The sequence below is a fragment of the Cryptomeria japonica genome, chromosome 3 (assembly GCF_030272615.1).
Source record: "Cryptomeria japonica chromosome 3, Sugi_1.0, whole genome shotgun sequence".
NCBI lineage: Eukaryota > Viridiplantae > Streptophyta > Pinopsida > Cupressales > Cupressaceae > Cryptomeria > Cryptomeria japonica.
This window is the reverse complement of record NC_081407.1, coordinates 89,305,839-89,322,182: the sequence shown is the minus strand read 5'-3', so window position 1 is coordinate 89,322,182 and position 16,344 is coordinate 89,305,839.

Below are 16,344 nucleotides of genomic sequence, written 5' to 3'. Positions count from 1 at the left end.
TAGAAGTACATCGAGATCATCGTCCTTAGGAGTAATTAAATAAAATAATACAAGCTTGAATTATGCCTCAGAATTTTGCTTAAAGCCTTGGGAAGTCAAGCGAATCCATACGGGATTCCTTCCGAGTATGCATTGAATTACTTTTTCCTTTTTATTATACTTATCTCTCAAATTAGGATTCTATTCAATCCTTCTATACCAAGCCTAGACCCCACCCTCAAATGCCTGAGTACTAGGGACAACTCCATCCCAAGATTGCCTACATACCCGTTTCGACATGGGATCAAGGCATAAAATATGTAGTTCTATTTTTTACTCTATGGTTTGATGTAAACTGATTAGTGGGTACACAACCCTTTCTAGGGTCAATGTCCCATATAGTTTCTCTGTGGTTCCTACCCACTGTGGTAGTGCCTAAGCGAAGGCTCAAGATGGCCTATTGCTTGTGGCCTAAAACAACTAGATCCTAATTCTTATCATAAGCGTCACCATTGGCCAATTGTCAATCGACAATAATTCTTCAAGATTAAATTAATTTCATAAGAGCATTTCACTCATCATCCCTATAGGAGTTTACTATGGTTTAACTCGGCGGATGAAAGATCATTTTAGAATTATCTTATTAAATTATTGATCCAATGGGGATTACCCGCCCCTTGGATTTTAACTTCCAAGTGTCCCTTATTACTCCTTGACGATTTAAAGGGACGATGCCACAGACGTCGTTGATGTAGCTTTATTAGGCATTAAGTGCAGTAGTTCAACACGATGACATTACCTGTAAGCGTGACCCAGAGGCACTGTATATACCGAACGCTGCTAGGTTTTGATTTTCCAACTTCCTTTATTAGTTTTCTTAACTAAGAAACTTATGAAAACATCATGCTTGAAAATGATTATGACTTGAACATGCAAAATTTAGGCATTGCAAAACTTAATTAATTGAAATAACTACTTGATGAATTTCGTAGAATAAAAACCATATCTAAAATTATTTATTATTCAAAACCTGAAATATAACTTGCATAATAATGACAATTATGAAACTTGCATATTAATAATTAAACATGTAACTTGCATGGAGACGAAAACGTCAATAAATGTAATTAATGTATAAGAAATTGCATGATACAAGAATAGTGTAACTTGCATGTAAGATTAAGCAATGCATGATTCTCATCACGAAATAATTAATTATGGTCATAGGTTCCAAAAATAGTGATTAGTTTAGACATTTGATTCAAATCATCTTAATATACATTAATTGCTTTTAATGAGTCTGAAATGCCAACTAGGTGACCCAATGAATTTAAGTAGTTTTTATAAAATTCCAATTATAAAATTTAACACAATTTGATCTACAATTAGAGAGTTGCTTAAAAGAAAATAATTATTATAAATTTTACTAAGGACAATTATAAAATTTTATTTAAAATTTAGAAAATTGCTAAAATAATTACATTTTGAAATTACCTAAGTTAAAATTTTATTAAAGTAAAATAAAAAAAAGTTAACAATGTACAAATTGCCACGAATTAAATTTGTAGTGGCATTTTTTTGAAAAAAAAAAGGAAAGGGGCCAAGTGGGAGTGGGACCTAGGGGTCCCATCACCATTGCGGGTCTGCGAAAGCAGGCCTGTGGGGGAGTTACATGCAAGGTGGTGGAGATTCCTCTAGAAGCTTCTAATTCTTCCTACAACATGTGCCATAATTGGGAGTGGGAAAATAAATAAAATAAAAATAATGCCTTTGAATTATACTCTCCAAGTGTGTGTGTGTGTGTTTATTATTATTTTAATTCTTTTATAACATTTATTCAATCATTTTTAATAGCTTAACCAAAAAAAACATAATAGAATTGCATCAAGTCAAAAAGTGATAAAGGAGGGTTGTGACATCCTCCCCCCTTAATTTGTGCATCATCCTGATGCACTTATTGAATGCATCCAAAAGAGTCTATAGTTCATGATTAGTTAAAACAAAAAAGGAAACAACTATTGCATCTCCCTAGTATCTTCCCATGTGGCATTCTTCTCATCATACTGGTTCCATTGTACTTTGCATTGATCAACCTCTATGTTGTGCAATTGGCATTGGTGCCTCTCCAAGATTTTGAATGGCTCTATCATTATTCCTCCCATTTCCTGGACCTGTAAAGCATCCCAATTCAAAATATGTTTCTCGTCAGGTACATACTTTTTAAGAAGAAATACATGGAAGACATCATGGATTAGGCTCAACTGGGGAGGTAAGGCCAACTGGTATGCAACTGGATTAATCCTTTCCAATATTTCAAAGGGTCCAACATAACGAGGTGCAAGCTTGGTCTTTTTTCCAAACCTTATGGAACTCTTGTGTGGCCTAACCCTTAGGGAGACTTTCTCTCCTAGCTCAAATTCCCTTGGAGTCCTATTTTTGTCTGCATAAATTTTCTGCCTATCTGAGGCTTCCTTCAATCTTTGCCTAATTTCCTTAGTTTTCCTTTCCATTTCCTTCAACATATCTGGTTGAACAATTACTCTATCTTCAAGACTATCCCAACTCAAAGGTGTTTGACATGGTCTACCATACAATGCTTCGAAAGGTGCTATTCCCAAAGATGTTTGATATGTATTATTGTAAGAAAACTCTACCAGAGGTAGGTACTCTTCCCATTTCTTCTGTTGGTCCATGTAGTACATGCAAAGTAGGTCTTCCAAAATCTGATTTGTCCTTTCTGTTTGACCTTCAGTTTTAGGATGGTATGCAGTGCTAAAATTTAGTTGAGTTCCCAGAGTTGATTGAAGAGTTGTCCAAAACCTTGAAGTGAATCTAGCATCTTTATCTGATATGATTTTCTCTGGCATTCCATGCAACCTTAATATTTCCTTAACAAAATGCCTAGCCAAGGTAGGTGCATCATTCGTCAGGTTCGCTAGTATAAAGTGTGCCACCTTAGTGAGTTCGTCAATTACCACCATTATTGTATCATGTCTAGAAGGTGACGTGGGCAACCCTTGCACAAAATCCATGCTAATAACTTGCCACTTGTGTTGAGGTACATCATGTAATTGTAACAATCCAGCTGGATGTCTATGTTCTGCCTTTACTCTTTGACACTCCAAACATTTAGCCACATACTTGACTATGTCATTCTTCATCCCTTGCCAAAAGTATAACTTCTTTAAATCTGCATAAAGTTTGTTAACTCCTAGGTGCCCTGAATAAGGGGCATTGTGAACCTTCGACAAGACTACTTCCCTTAAGTTTCCTAAATTAGGAATATAGATTCTATTATTGAATCTGAGCAACCTATCTTCATCTAATGTATACCCATCAACCTTAGGATCAGTTGGATCATGTTCTAAAGTCAATTTGACTTGCTCATACCATGGGTTGTGTCCCTGCTCATCCATCACTTTCCTTTTGAAAGAAGTTTTTGATAGTTCTAATACTAATTGTTAAGTATAGATGCCAAGCTAACAAGATGAGAGGGGGGGTGAATCATACAAACTTAATCTTCAATATATTCAACAAATTCAACCTCAGTAGCTTAAACAGATATATGTAATCAAAACTGTAAAGCATGCAACCTTAAGAACACATAATCATAACAACACTCATAACACCAGATTTAGCATAGAAACCCAAATAGGGAAAAACCACTGTGGGATTTCGGACCCACTAAGAAATATACTCTTCTAGAGTATGCTCGGTTAAAAGAAAATCCTGTTAAAGATTACAAACACATTGCTAGATCTGACCCGGTTAAGGGATTTACCTCAGATCTATTAGGATCTTCACCTTGTTAAAGGTGACCTTGTTAAAAGGTTTCAAATACTCAATCAAAATGTCACCTTGCTAGAGGGTTTTTACAAATAAGACTGTTAAGTCCACTTGGTTAAGAGATTTTCTTTCACTTCACAAAATAACAGTAATAAAAATATATCCACAACTTTGCATCTAAAATGCTAAAGCAGATTCTTATTTGCTCAATACAATCTAGTCATAGGACTTATCTTGTCCCTTTGCTGGGATCTATACTCTATTAATCAAACAGGTCTTCAAGCTTCTGTGCTCGGTAATCACTATGTAGCATCCTTGTGCTTACACTTGCCCTCATACATTGTTTATCAACAGTTCCTTATTTATAAACAATTTTCTAACCGCTTAATCTCCTTGATCACATATCCCATGATCAATCATAGCCATCAAATCTTCAAACTTGACCAGGTTCAATGTATCCTTCGATCTGAAAATGTTTTACCTCACCTTGGAACTTGCATACATTTCTTGGAACTTGTGCTAAGGTATTGCGGTTCAATCTGAGCTGTAGATCTTTCTGCCGATCTTTGATTGCCATAGATTCTTTAACAAACTTCATGCACGACATACCCATCATTTAATCAATTCTAGCTCATAAGCTTCCTTCATTAAATAACACTTTTAATCATTTAATGCATTATGTTACAGCTCGGTTGCAACATGGTAAATACTAAACTTCCTTAAGTAGACCTTCCACCTTCATCAATCGATAGCGATAATCTTCGGGTTTACCGACTAGGTTCCTTAGGGTTTATCGACTAGGTTCTTTGCTTGGTAACATAGTATAATATTAACCTTACAATCAACAACATATGTAGGATATCAAAACAATCTAAACATCATGATCTCATCATTGTCTAACTTGGTAATAGTTGCCCATTGAATAACTTATTTCTCCCCTTATTCATCACAATCTTTCTGTGTCTTTTACCGACATCTTTATACTCATCAAATCATACTTCTTAAGATATGGCAACATCATACTGAATTAGAAAATCAATTTCTTGAAATCAATGACAAAATAATAATATTAAGACAATAAACATCCTTAATCAGTTATATCCATAATCATCAACAACCTTCTCAATAACCTTATTGAAATGCCAACAATCTCCCCTTGTCTGTTATAATGCCAACAATCTCCCCCTTTGGCATTGATGGCAAAACCAATTGATTTGACCTAATGATTTAGATTCAGATTGCTGTGAGATTTTGAAATGCTCTCCCCCTTATTCATTAGTCTTCTCCCCCATACATTAGTCTTCTCCCCCTTTGACAACAATGCCAAAAAGTAAAAGAGCTAAAACATGATTTCTTCCGTTGAGAAGTGAATTCTTTGCTGTTATGTATCAACTCAGTCTCGATCAGAGCATTTTATCTTCAATTCCGTTCCCTGTATTTGTTTCCTACACACCTTTAGAAAACATCCTAAAGTGTGTAAATCAACATCAATCCACACATAATATTTTGTAGATTCATCGAATTGATGCTTTCACCAAAGTCGGTCAGTGAGTAGAAGATAGGGGTAGGACCCCTAACTTGCTTCTGAGATAATCAAAAGTGTCCCTTGGTAGTGGCTTGGTGAAGATATCTGCTATTTATTCCTTTTTGCTAACATACTCCAACACCACTTTCTTCTCTTGAGCTTCTTCTCTAAGATAATGATATTTGATAGAGATGTGCTTTCTCTTAGAGTGCATAATAGAATTCTTTGAAATGTTAATGGCACTAGTATTGTCACAGAATATAGTTACTGGCTTGGTAACTTTCTCATTTATACCTTCCAACAATTGTTTGATCCATAATATATTGGTACAATTCAATGCTGCAGCAACGTATTCAACTTCTGTTGTTGACTGTGAAGCACATCCTTGTTTCTTGCTAAGTCAACTCACTAGTCTTTCTCCTAAAAAGAAAACTCCTCCACTTGTGCTTTTTCTATCATCAATGTTGCCTACCCAATCAACATCAGTATAAAATTTTAAATCAAATTCATTTCCTTTCTGATATACTAAGCCATAATCCTCAGTACCTTTCAAGTATCTGAAAATTCTCTTGATTGCTGTCATGTGTATTTCCTTGGGATCTGCAGAAAATCTTGCAACTATACCTACTGCATGTGCTATGTCTGGTCTGCTGTGAACAACATATTGTAGCTTTCCAATCATGGATCGGTAAAGTGTCTCATCAATAGATGCAGATTCATCATTCTTTGATAATTTACAATTGGTAGTCATAGGAGTACTTACAGGTTTTGAATCCTGCATTCCAAATTTCTTCAAGATTTCCTTTATGTACTTGGATTGAGTAATGAAAATCTCATCTTTCATTTGCAATATCTATAAACCTATAAAATACTTCATCTCACCGATTAGTGACATCTCAAATTCTTTGCTCATTTCATTACCAAAGTTTTTGCATAGAGAATCATTCCCACAAAATATAATGTCATCAACAAATATGGCTGAGATCAGTATTCCATTTTCATCATTCTTCATGTACATATTGCTGTTTTCACTTGGCCTTATAAAACCAATCTTGATTAAATAAGAGTGCAATCTCTCATACCATGCTCTAGGTACTTATTTTAGACCATATAAAGCTTTGTTCAATTTACATACCTGATCTTTATTGTCTCCTTCAACAAATCCTTTAGGTTGTTTAATAAAAACTTCTTCTAATATACCATTCAGAAATGCAGATTTGATATCCATTTGATATACCTTGAAATTTTTGTAAGCAGCATATGCCAACAATGTTCTTACTCCTTCAAGTCTTGCCATAGGTGCAAAAGTCTCACCATAATCAATTCCTTCTTCTTGAGCATATCCTTTACAAACTAGTCTTGCTTTATTTCAAATGACCTCACCTTTTTCATTCAGCTTGTTTCTGAAAATCCACTTTGTATCGATTACATTTTTGTCCTTCGACCTTGGGACCAGTGTCCATGTGTCATTCTTCTTGATTTGATCAATCTCTTCTATCATAGCATTTATCCAATCTTCACTGTTAAATGCCTCTTTCACTATCCTTGGTTCAAATTCAAATATCAAACATGTGTTCTATCTCAGTTTGTTTCTTGTCATCACTGGATCATCCTTATCTCCTATAATTTGACTTTTTGCATGATGTCTTTTGACATACTTGGCTAATATAGGCTCGATAGGTTCTGTATGATCTTCTTCATCACTCAGTAACTGAATATCTTCTTTATTTTCTTCAGTAACTCTCTCGGTAGGGCTTGTCGGTTGAACATAGACAAATTCTTCATAATCTTCTAGTTCTTTGGATTTTCCTTCATCATTTCTTTCTGCAAATTCATCAATTTTCACATTTGCACTTTCTACTATTTTGTTAGATGATTTGATCAGACATTTAAATGCTTTACTTCTAGAAGAATAACCAAGAAATGTTCCTTCTTCACTTTTCTGATCAAACTTTCCATTTCTATCATCTTTGTGTACATAGCATTTACTTCCAAAGATTTTGAAGTAACTTACATTACGTTTCTTATTATACCAGATTTCATATGGTGTCTTCAAAGTTCTTTTCTTTAGTTGTACTCGGTTCAGGGTGTAAACTGTTGTGCTTATTGCTTCTCTCCAAAATGTTTGTGGAACTTTCTTTTTAATCATTAGGTTTCTGGCACAATCCACAATAGATCTATTTCTTCTCTTAGCTATCCCATTTTGTTGTGGAGTTCTTGGTGCAGAGACTTGTCTTTTTATACCATGATCATTGCAGAATAAGTTGAACTCATCAGAGGTAAACTCTCCTCCTCTATTTGATCTAAGACATTTCAGTTGTCTTCCTATTTCATTTTCAACTCTTGCCTTGTACCATTTAAACATTTGAAAAGCTTTTGAATTTTCTTTTAAAAACATAACTGACATCATCCTTCAATAATCATCCACAAATAATATGAAATATTTATCACCACAATAACTTTGAACTTTCATAAGACCATAAAGATCAGTGTGCACAAGATCTAAAATTCTCTTACAAGTGTAGGACTTACTTGTAAAGATTGATCTTGTCATCTTACCCATCTGGCATCCTCGACACATAGCATTCTCAGGTTTTTACAAACTCGATAGACCTCTTACTCGGTGCTTCTTGCGTATTTTGATCTGATTATCAAAATTTACATGACAGAATCTTTTATGCCATAACCAGGTATCATCTATCTTTGCATAAAGACACTTATTCCGAGTTGATTCAAGGTGAAATGTGTTACCTTTTGTTTGAGTCCCAGTAGCAGCTAACTTTCCATGCTTGTCATGTACTTTGACAATTCCTTTCTGAAATTCTATTCGGTAACCTGTGTTGTTTAGTTGTGCTACACTCAACAAATTATATTTCAAACCTTCAACCCAATAAACATCATTACATTTAGCATTGTCAAGAAGTGTTATGGATCCTTTACCTTTTACTGGACATGGTGCGTCATTACCAAATCTTACATAACCTCCATCATAATCTTCTAACATAACAAACTTGTGTTTATCACCTGTCATGTGATGTGAGCATCTACTATCTATGATCCAAGAATCATTAGTATTTATGTGAGATATTAGGGATTTTTCTTCATACCTTTCTTCATCTCATCCATCTTTGATAGCCACATAAACTACTTCCTCTGTATCAGTTTCATCTGATTTATCATCATTGGATTCCTCATCAGCTATTAGGCATGACTTTCTATCTCTTCTTCTAAAGCCTCAATGTCCTCTGTAATGATTATTTTTATGTATGTCATCTCAGTAATCTCTCTTTTCATTGGATTCTTTGTCAGGGCAATTAGAAGCCACATGTCCTATTCTATCATAGTTAAAACATTTCAAAGGCAACTTTCCTTTGTACTTACCTTTTCCTCTCGGTAGCCTTCTGGCTAATAGTGCTTCAAACTCTTTTTGCTTTCTGATTTCTTCATAAAGTTTGTGTACCTCCTCCATGTTTTTGTGAAATCTTTCACTTGGTCCACTATGATTCCCTTCAGAGTACTTATACTTTCTATCATTGTAATCATCAGATTCATCAAGATGAAAAGAACTAAATGCAGACTCAATTTTATTTACCGAAGACCCACTGTTATCAAAGTTACTTAATTCAAATGCATGTAGCTTACAATTAGTAGCATCCAAAGAAACTGGCATATTGGGTACAGATCTCAATTCATTTATTGCAGGGACTCGGATTGCATAAGCAGGTAGAAGGGTTCTCAATAACTTACTTGTGACATCCTTTTCTTCAATGGTTCCTCCTGCTCCTTTTATTTGATTGACAATCTCCTTTAACTTTGTATTGTACTGGGTTATGTTCTCACCTTCATTCATTCTCATGGATTCAAGTTGTCCTCTTAGACTATCCACTTTTTCTCTTTGAACATGTTCATCACCTCCATACACAGATATGAGCTTGTCCCACATTGCCTTGGCATCATTGCAGCCTTCTAGATCATTAAACTCTTAGTCGGTCAATGCAGATGTTATTTCAATCATTGCTTGAATATGTTCATGCTTTGCCTTTATCTCTTCCATTATCAATGGATAGGTGCTAGGTGTAATGAAATCATTCTCAAGATAATATGCAACATATTCTCCAACTCCGGATAGGTGCAACTTCATCCTTTTCTACCATGTAGAGAAACTTGACTTGTTCAGCTTTGATGCATCCCTCTTATACATCTTTTGATCTTTGCCTCAAGTACCTTTAAAATTTTCTTCCAGAGTCCAAAGCTCTGATACCAATTGATAGTTCTGATACTAATTGTTAAGTACAGATGCCATGCTAACAAGTTGAGAGGGGGGGTGAATCATACAAACTTAATCTTCAATATATTCAACAGATTCAACCTCGATAGCTTAAACATATATATGTAATCAAAACTGTAAAACATGCAACCTTAAGAACACATAATAATAACAACACTCATAACACCAGATTTAATGTGGAAACCCAAATAGGGAAAAAACACTTTCGGACCCACTAAGAAATAGACTCTTCTAGAGTATGCTTGGTTAAAAGAAAATCCTGTTAAAGATTACAAACACATTGCTAGATGTGACCCGATTAAGGGATTTCCCTTAGATCTGTTAGGATCTTCACCTTGTTAGACGTGACCTTGTTAAAGGGTTTCAAACACTCAATCAGAATGTCACCTTGCTAGAGGGTTTTACAAATAAGACTGTTAAGTCCACTTGGTTAAGAGATTTTCTATCACTTCACAAAATAACAGTAATAAAAATATATCTACAACTTTGCATCTAAAATGCTAAAGCAAATTCTTATTTTCTCAATACAATCTAGTCATAGGACTTATCTTGTCCCTTTGCTAGGCTCTATACTCTGTTAATCAAACTTATCTTCAAGCTTCTGTGCTCAGTAATCACTATGTAGCATCCCTGTGCTTACACTTGCCTGCATACATTGTTTATCAACAGTTCCTTATTTATAAATAATTTGCTAACCGCTTAATCTCCTTGATCACATATCCCATGATCAATCATAGCCATTAGATCTTCAAACTTGACCAGGTTCAATGTATCCTTCGATCTGAAAATGTTTTACCTCGCCTTGGAACTTGCATACATTTCTTGGAACTTGTACTAAGGTATTGCGGTTCAATCTGAGCTGTAGATTTTTCTGCCGATCTTTCATTGCCATAGATTCTTTAACAAACTTCATGCACGACATACCAATCATTTAATCAATTCCAGCTCATCAGCTTCCTTCATTAAATAATGCTTTTAATCATTTAATGCATTCTGTTATAGCTCGATTGCAACTCAGTAAATACTAAACTTCACTCGGTAGACCTTCCACCTTCATTAACCGATAGCGATAACCTTAGGGTTTACCGACTAGGTTCCTTAGGGTTTACCGACTAGGTTCTTTGCTCGATAACATAGTATAATATTAAGCTTACAATCAACAACATATGTAGGATATCAAAACAATCTAAACATCATGATCTCATCATTGTCTAACTCGACAATAGTTTCCCATTGAATAACTTATTTCTCCCCTTATTCATCACAATCTTTCTATGTCTTTTACCGACATCTTTATACTCATCAAATCATACTTCTTAAGATATGGAAACATCATATTGAATTAGAAAATTAATTTCTTGACATCAATGACAAAATAATAATATTAAGACAGTAAACATCCTTAATCAGTTATATCCATAATCATCAACAACCTTCTCAATATCCTTATTGAAATGCCAACAATCTCCCCTTGTTTGTTATAATGCCAATAGTTTTGAATGTTGCTATAGTCATTAAGTGTCTCCTCCTACTCAAAGCATCTACTACCCTATTTTCCTTCCCCTTAATATATTCAATTTCAAAATCATATTCACTTAGAAATTCTAACCACCTTCTTTGTCTGGCATTTAAGTGGGGTTGGGTAAAGATGTACTTTAGTCCTTGGTTATCTGACTTTAACTCAAAGGGCTTCCCTAATAAGAAGTGTATCCATTTTTGTAGGGCATGCACAATCACTACTAACTCTAAGTTGTGGGGTGCATAATTAACCTCATGAGTCTTCGGCTTCCTGGATTCGTAAGCTACTACCCCTTCATCTTGGACAAGTACTCCTCCTAAACCTTCAATAGAAGCACCAGTTACGACTGTGAAATGTCCATTCGGATCTGGTACTTTTAGAATGGGTGCTGAAGTTAGTTTTCCCTTCAAGATTTGGAATGCCTTATCACTTTGTTATGTCTACACAAACCTTTTACCCTTCCTCTGTAATGAGGTGATGGGGTTTGCTATCTTAGAGAATCCTTCCACAAACCTCCTATAGTAACTTGCTAGCCCCATAAATCTTCTTACCTCTGAAATGTTTTTAGGGATCAACCATTCTACTATTGCCTTTATCTTATCTGGATCAACTGCTATTCCTTCCTTTGATATTATATGCCCAAGGTAGTGAATCTTTTCCTCAAAGAAGGAACATTTTGACAATTTTCCATATAACTTATGTTCCCTCAACCTTTGCAAAACAATTTGTAGGTGTGTACTAAATGTTCCTTCTCATTCCTAGAGTAAATCAATATGTCATCCAGAAATACCAAAACAAATTTGTCCAAGTAGTCATGGAGTACACTATTCATTAGGTTCATAGATGCAGCTAGGGCATTGGTTACACCAAAAGGGACTACTGTGAACTCATAATGCCCATATCTAGTCCTGAAAGTTGTCTTCAGAATGTCCTCCTCCTTAATTCTGAGTTGATGGTATCCTGACCGGAGGTCTATCTTTGAGAAAACTACTGCTCCTTTCATTTGGTCAAAAAAATCCTCTATTCGAGGTAAGGGATACCTATTCTTTATTGTGACCTTGTTCAACATCCTATAGTCGATGCATAGTCTTAAGGTTCCATCCTTCTTCTTAACGAATAAGACTGACGCTCCCCATGGTGATTGACTTGGCCTTATTAATCCCTTAGCTAAGAGTTCCTCTAATTACATCTTGAGCTCTTGTAATTTAGTTGTGTTCATTTGGTAAGGTGCCCTTGATACTGGTTCAGCTCCCGGTAGTACGTCGATAGAAAAGTCAAACTTCCTTTTAGGGGGTAAGTCAGGTAATTCTTCCTGAAATACATCCTTGAATTCTTTTAAGAAAGGGGTATTTTCAAAGGTTGGGGTATTTTCCTCTTTTCCTTCATCAATTTCAACCATATAGATTAGGCCTCCTCTTCTTCTTTCCTTCTTTAATTGCATGGCTGATATGGTTTCTATACTAATGGGGTTAAACTTTCCTTGGATTTTGATCCTTTTTCCCTCATCATCCAAACATTCAACAACTTTATTATAGCAATCTATATTAGCTTGATGGTCTGTTATCCAACTCATTCCAATAATTACATCATACAATCCTAGGGGTGCCACATAGAGGTCTACCCTTGTTTCAAACTCAGGAAATTGTACCCTTGCCCTCGGCAAACACTTAGTTACTTCCCTAGTTGCCTTATCCCCATATTGAACCGTCCATGATGACTCCATTTGATTAACTTTTAATGCATATTTGCTTACTAATTCAGGTGAGATGAAACATTCAGATGACCTAGTGTCAATTAGAATTGAAATTGGTTGTTCAAATAGTGTACCTGTAGTTTCCACGGGAACATTCTGGTATCTTCCTCTTCGGTTCCTAACTGCTGTATGAATCCTTTGTTGGGGCCCTTGTTGGGGTTGATTGGCCCTAATCCGACCTTGCATTCTGGGACACTCTCTAGCAAAATGGTTTCCCCCACACATGAAGCATCCACCTGGAGGACCCCTCCTACCTTGATTCCTAGGGGGATCATTCCTTGTTTCATTGGCCCTGGGTGGATAAGTTACCCTGTTCTGCTGGTCATTCTTGTTATAGTTGCCTCTGTTATTATTTCCCCTATTATTATTATTTCCATTCCTCTGATATTGATTAGGAGGTGGCCTTCTTTTGGAAGAATTATTCCTTTGACTTTTGTTGAAGTTGGTGTTCCCCTTGAATTCTTGCTTCCTTTTAAAAGAGTGGTTCCCATTATAGTTCTGCCCTGCTAGTGTTTGAATCTTCCTCTCTTGCCTTAGGGACTTTTCAAGCACTTCGTTCATGTTTTTGGGTCCGTGCATGTCGACCTCTACCCCAATGTTGGTATTTAGTCCCAAAATGAACTTCCTCGCTTGGCCTTCTTCATCTTTTTGGTACATAGGTACATACTTAAGCAATTTGGTGAACTTATCCCAATATTGTTGGACTGATAGGGGCCCTTGACGTAGATTATGGAATTTTTTCACCTTCTCATCAAAGAACAACTGAGGGAGCCACCTCTCTTGGAAGTGGTGAAAAAATTGATCCCATGTGATCGTATCCCTTCTATACCCATTTTTCTCCTTGGTGTTGGTCCACCAACTAGCTGCCTCCCCTGTGAGTTGATAGGAACCCCATAAGGCCTTGGTTGTTTCGCTAAAATCTCTTAGTTCAAAATACTTTACCATTTCATTTAACCAATTCTTAGCTCCTTCACCAAATTGCCTCCCATCGAACTTAGGAGGGGTGATTTTCTTTAAGTACTTGGAGAGTTCCAATATGTTATTTTCTTTTCTATTACCCACCATATTCCCTTGATTGCTACCAGGGTTTCCATTTTTGGTACCACTTTGATTTTCAAAGTCATTCTGCCTTTCCCTAAGGTCCTGCATTGATTCTTCCAAGAAGTTGATTTTATCTCTTTGTTCGGTTAGAAGGTTGATTATAGCCTTGACCCCATCTTCGTTATTTCTTGGGTTATGTTGATCCCCTTCATGGTCTTCCTCATAGTTTTCTTCATGGTTTTCCTCATGGTTTTCTTCCCTTTGACTCCTAGTGGTAGTACATCTTCCATTACCCCTTCCTCTTCCTCTTCCTCTTCCTCTTCCTCTAGCCATTCTAGGTTTTTACCTGAAAGTTAAATGATGTAGTTAGTTCTTGATTTAGGATTTTAAGATTTAATTTCTACCATTGCAAAACATTCCCTTAGTTGTGTAAATTGAAGTGAGCACAAGGCCTAGATTTGAACCTTTGCTCTGATACCACATGTAATAACCCACCATAAATAACCCAACAAAATTGACCATTCCCTTTTTTTTTTGTTTAATTTAATCATTGTGTTTGATTCAATTGCATACTCTAGGCATCCATCCATTTGGATTAGGCATTCATCCATCTGGGATGAGCATCTAACCATATGGGTTAGGCATCTGTCCATATGGGACATAAGATTTCATCTATCCAATATGGGATAGGCATCTACCCATATGGGGTAGGCATCTATCCAATCGGTATAGGAGGTGCTCTGGCCAGAGACTTAGACTCATCGGGACCATTTGGGTCCTGAGCCACTCACTAAGTACTACACACTTGTAATAGAAGTGCACTGAGGTCGCTGTCCTTAGGAGTAATTAAATAACATAATACAAGCTTGAATTCTGCCTCGAAATTTGGTATAAAGCCTCGGGAAGTCAAGCGAATCCATACGGGATTCCTTTCGAGTATGCATTGAATTACTTTTTCCTTTTTATTATACTTATCTCTCAAATTAGGATTCTATTCAATCCTTCTATACCAAGCCTAGACCCCACCCTCGAATGCCTGAGTACTAGGGACAACTCTGTCCCAAGACTGCCTACATACCCGTTTCGGCATGGGATCAAGGCGTAAAATATTTAGTTCTATTTTCTACTCTATGGTTTGATGTAAACTAATTAGTGGGTACGCAACCCTTTCTAGGGTCAATGTCCTAGACAGTTTCTCTACAGTTGCTACCCACGGTGGTAGCGCTTAAGCAAAAGCTCAAGATGGCCTATTGCTTGTGGCCTAAAACAACAAGATCCTAATTCTTATCATAAGCATCACCCTTGGCCAATTGTCAATCGACAACAATTCTTCAAGATTAAATCAATTTCATAAGAGCCTTTCACTCATCATCCCTATAGGAGTTTACTATGGTTTAACTCAATGGATGAAAGATCATTTTAGAATTATCTTATTAAATTATCGATCCAAGGGGGATTACCCACCCCTTGTATTTTAACTTCCAAGTGTCCCTTTTTACTCCCCGATGATTTAAAGGGACGATGCCACAGATGTCGTTGATGCATCTTTATTAGGTGTTAAGTGCAGTAGTTCAACACGATGACATTACCCGTAAGCGTGACCCAGAGGTACTATATATACTAAACGTTGCTAGGTTTTGATTTTTCAACTTCCTTTATTAGTTTTCTTAACTAAGAAACTTATGAAAACATCATGTTTGAAAATGATTATGACTTGAACATGCAAAATTTAGGCATTGCAAAACTTAATTAATTGAAATAACTACTTGATGAATTTCGTGGAATAAAAACCATAACTAAAATTATTTATTATTCAAAACTTGAAATATAACTTGCATAATTTGACAATTATGAAACTTGCATATTAATAATTAAATGTGTAACTTGCATGGAGATGAAAACGTCAATAAATGTAATTAATGTATAAGAAATTGCATGATACAAGAATAGTGTAACTTGTGTGTAAGATAAAGCAATGCATGATTCCCATCACGGAATAATTAACTATGGTCATAGGTTCCAAAAATAGCGATTAGTTTAGACATTTTTTTCAAATCATATTAATATACATTAATTGCTTTTAATGAGTCTGAAATGCCAACTAGGTGACCCAATGAATTTAAGTAGTTTTTATAAAATTCCAATTATTAAATTTAACACAATTTGATCTACAATTAGAGAATTGCTTAAAAGAAAATAATTATTATAAATTTTACTAAGGACAATTATAAAATTTAATTTACAATTTAGAAAATTGCTAAAATAATTACATTTCGAAATTACCTAAGTTAAAATTTTATTAAAGTAAAATAAAAAAAAGTTAACAATGTACAAATTGTCACGAATTAAATTTGTAGTGGCATTTTTTTGAAAAAAAAAAGGAAAGGGGGCAAGTGGGAGTGGGACCCACGGGTCCCATCACCACTGCGGGTCGGCGAAAGCAGGCCCGCAAT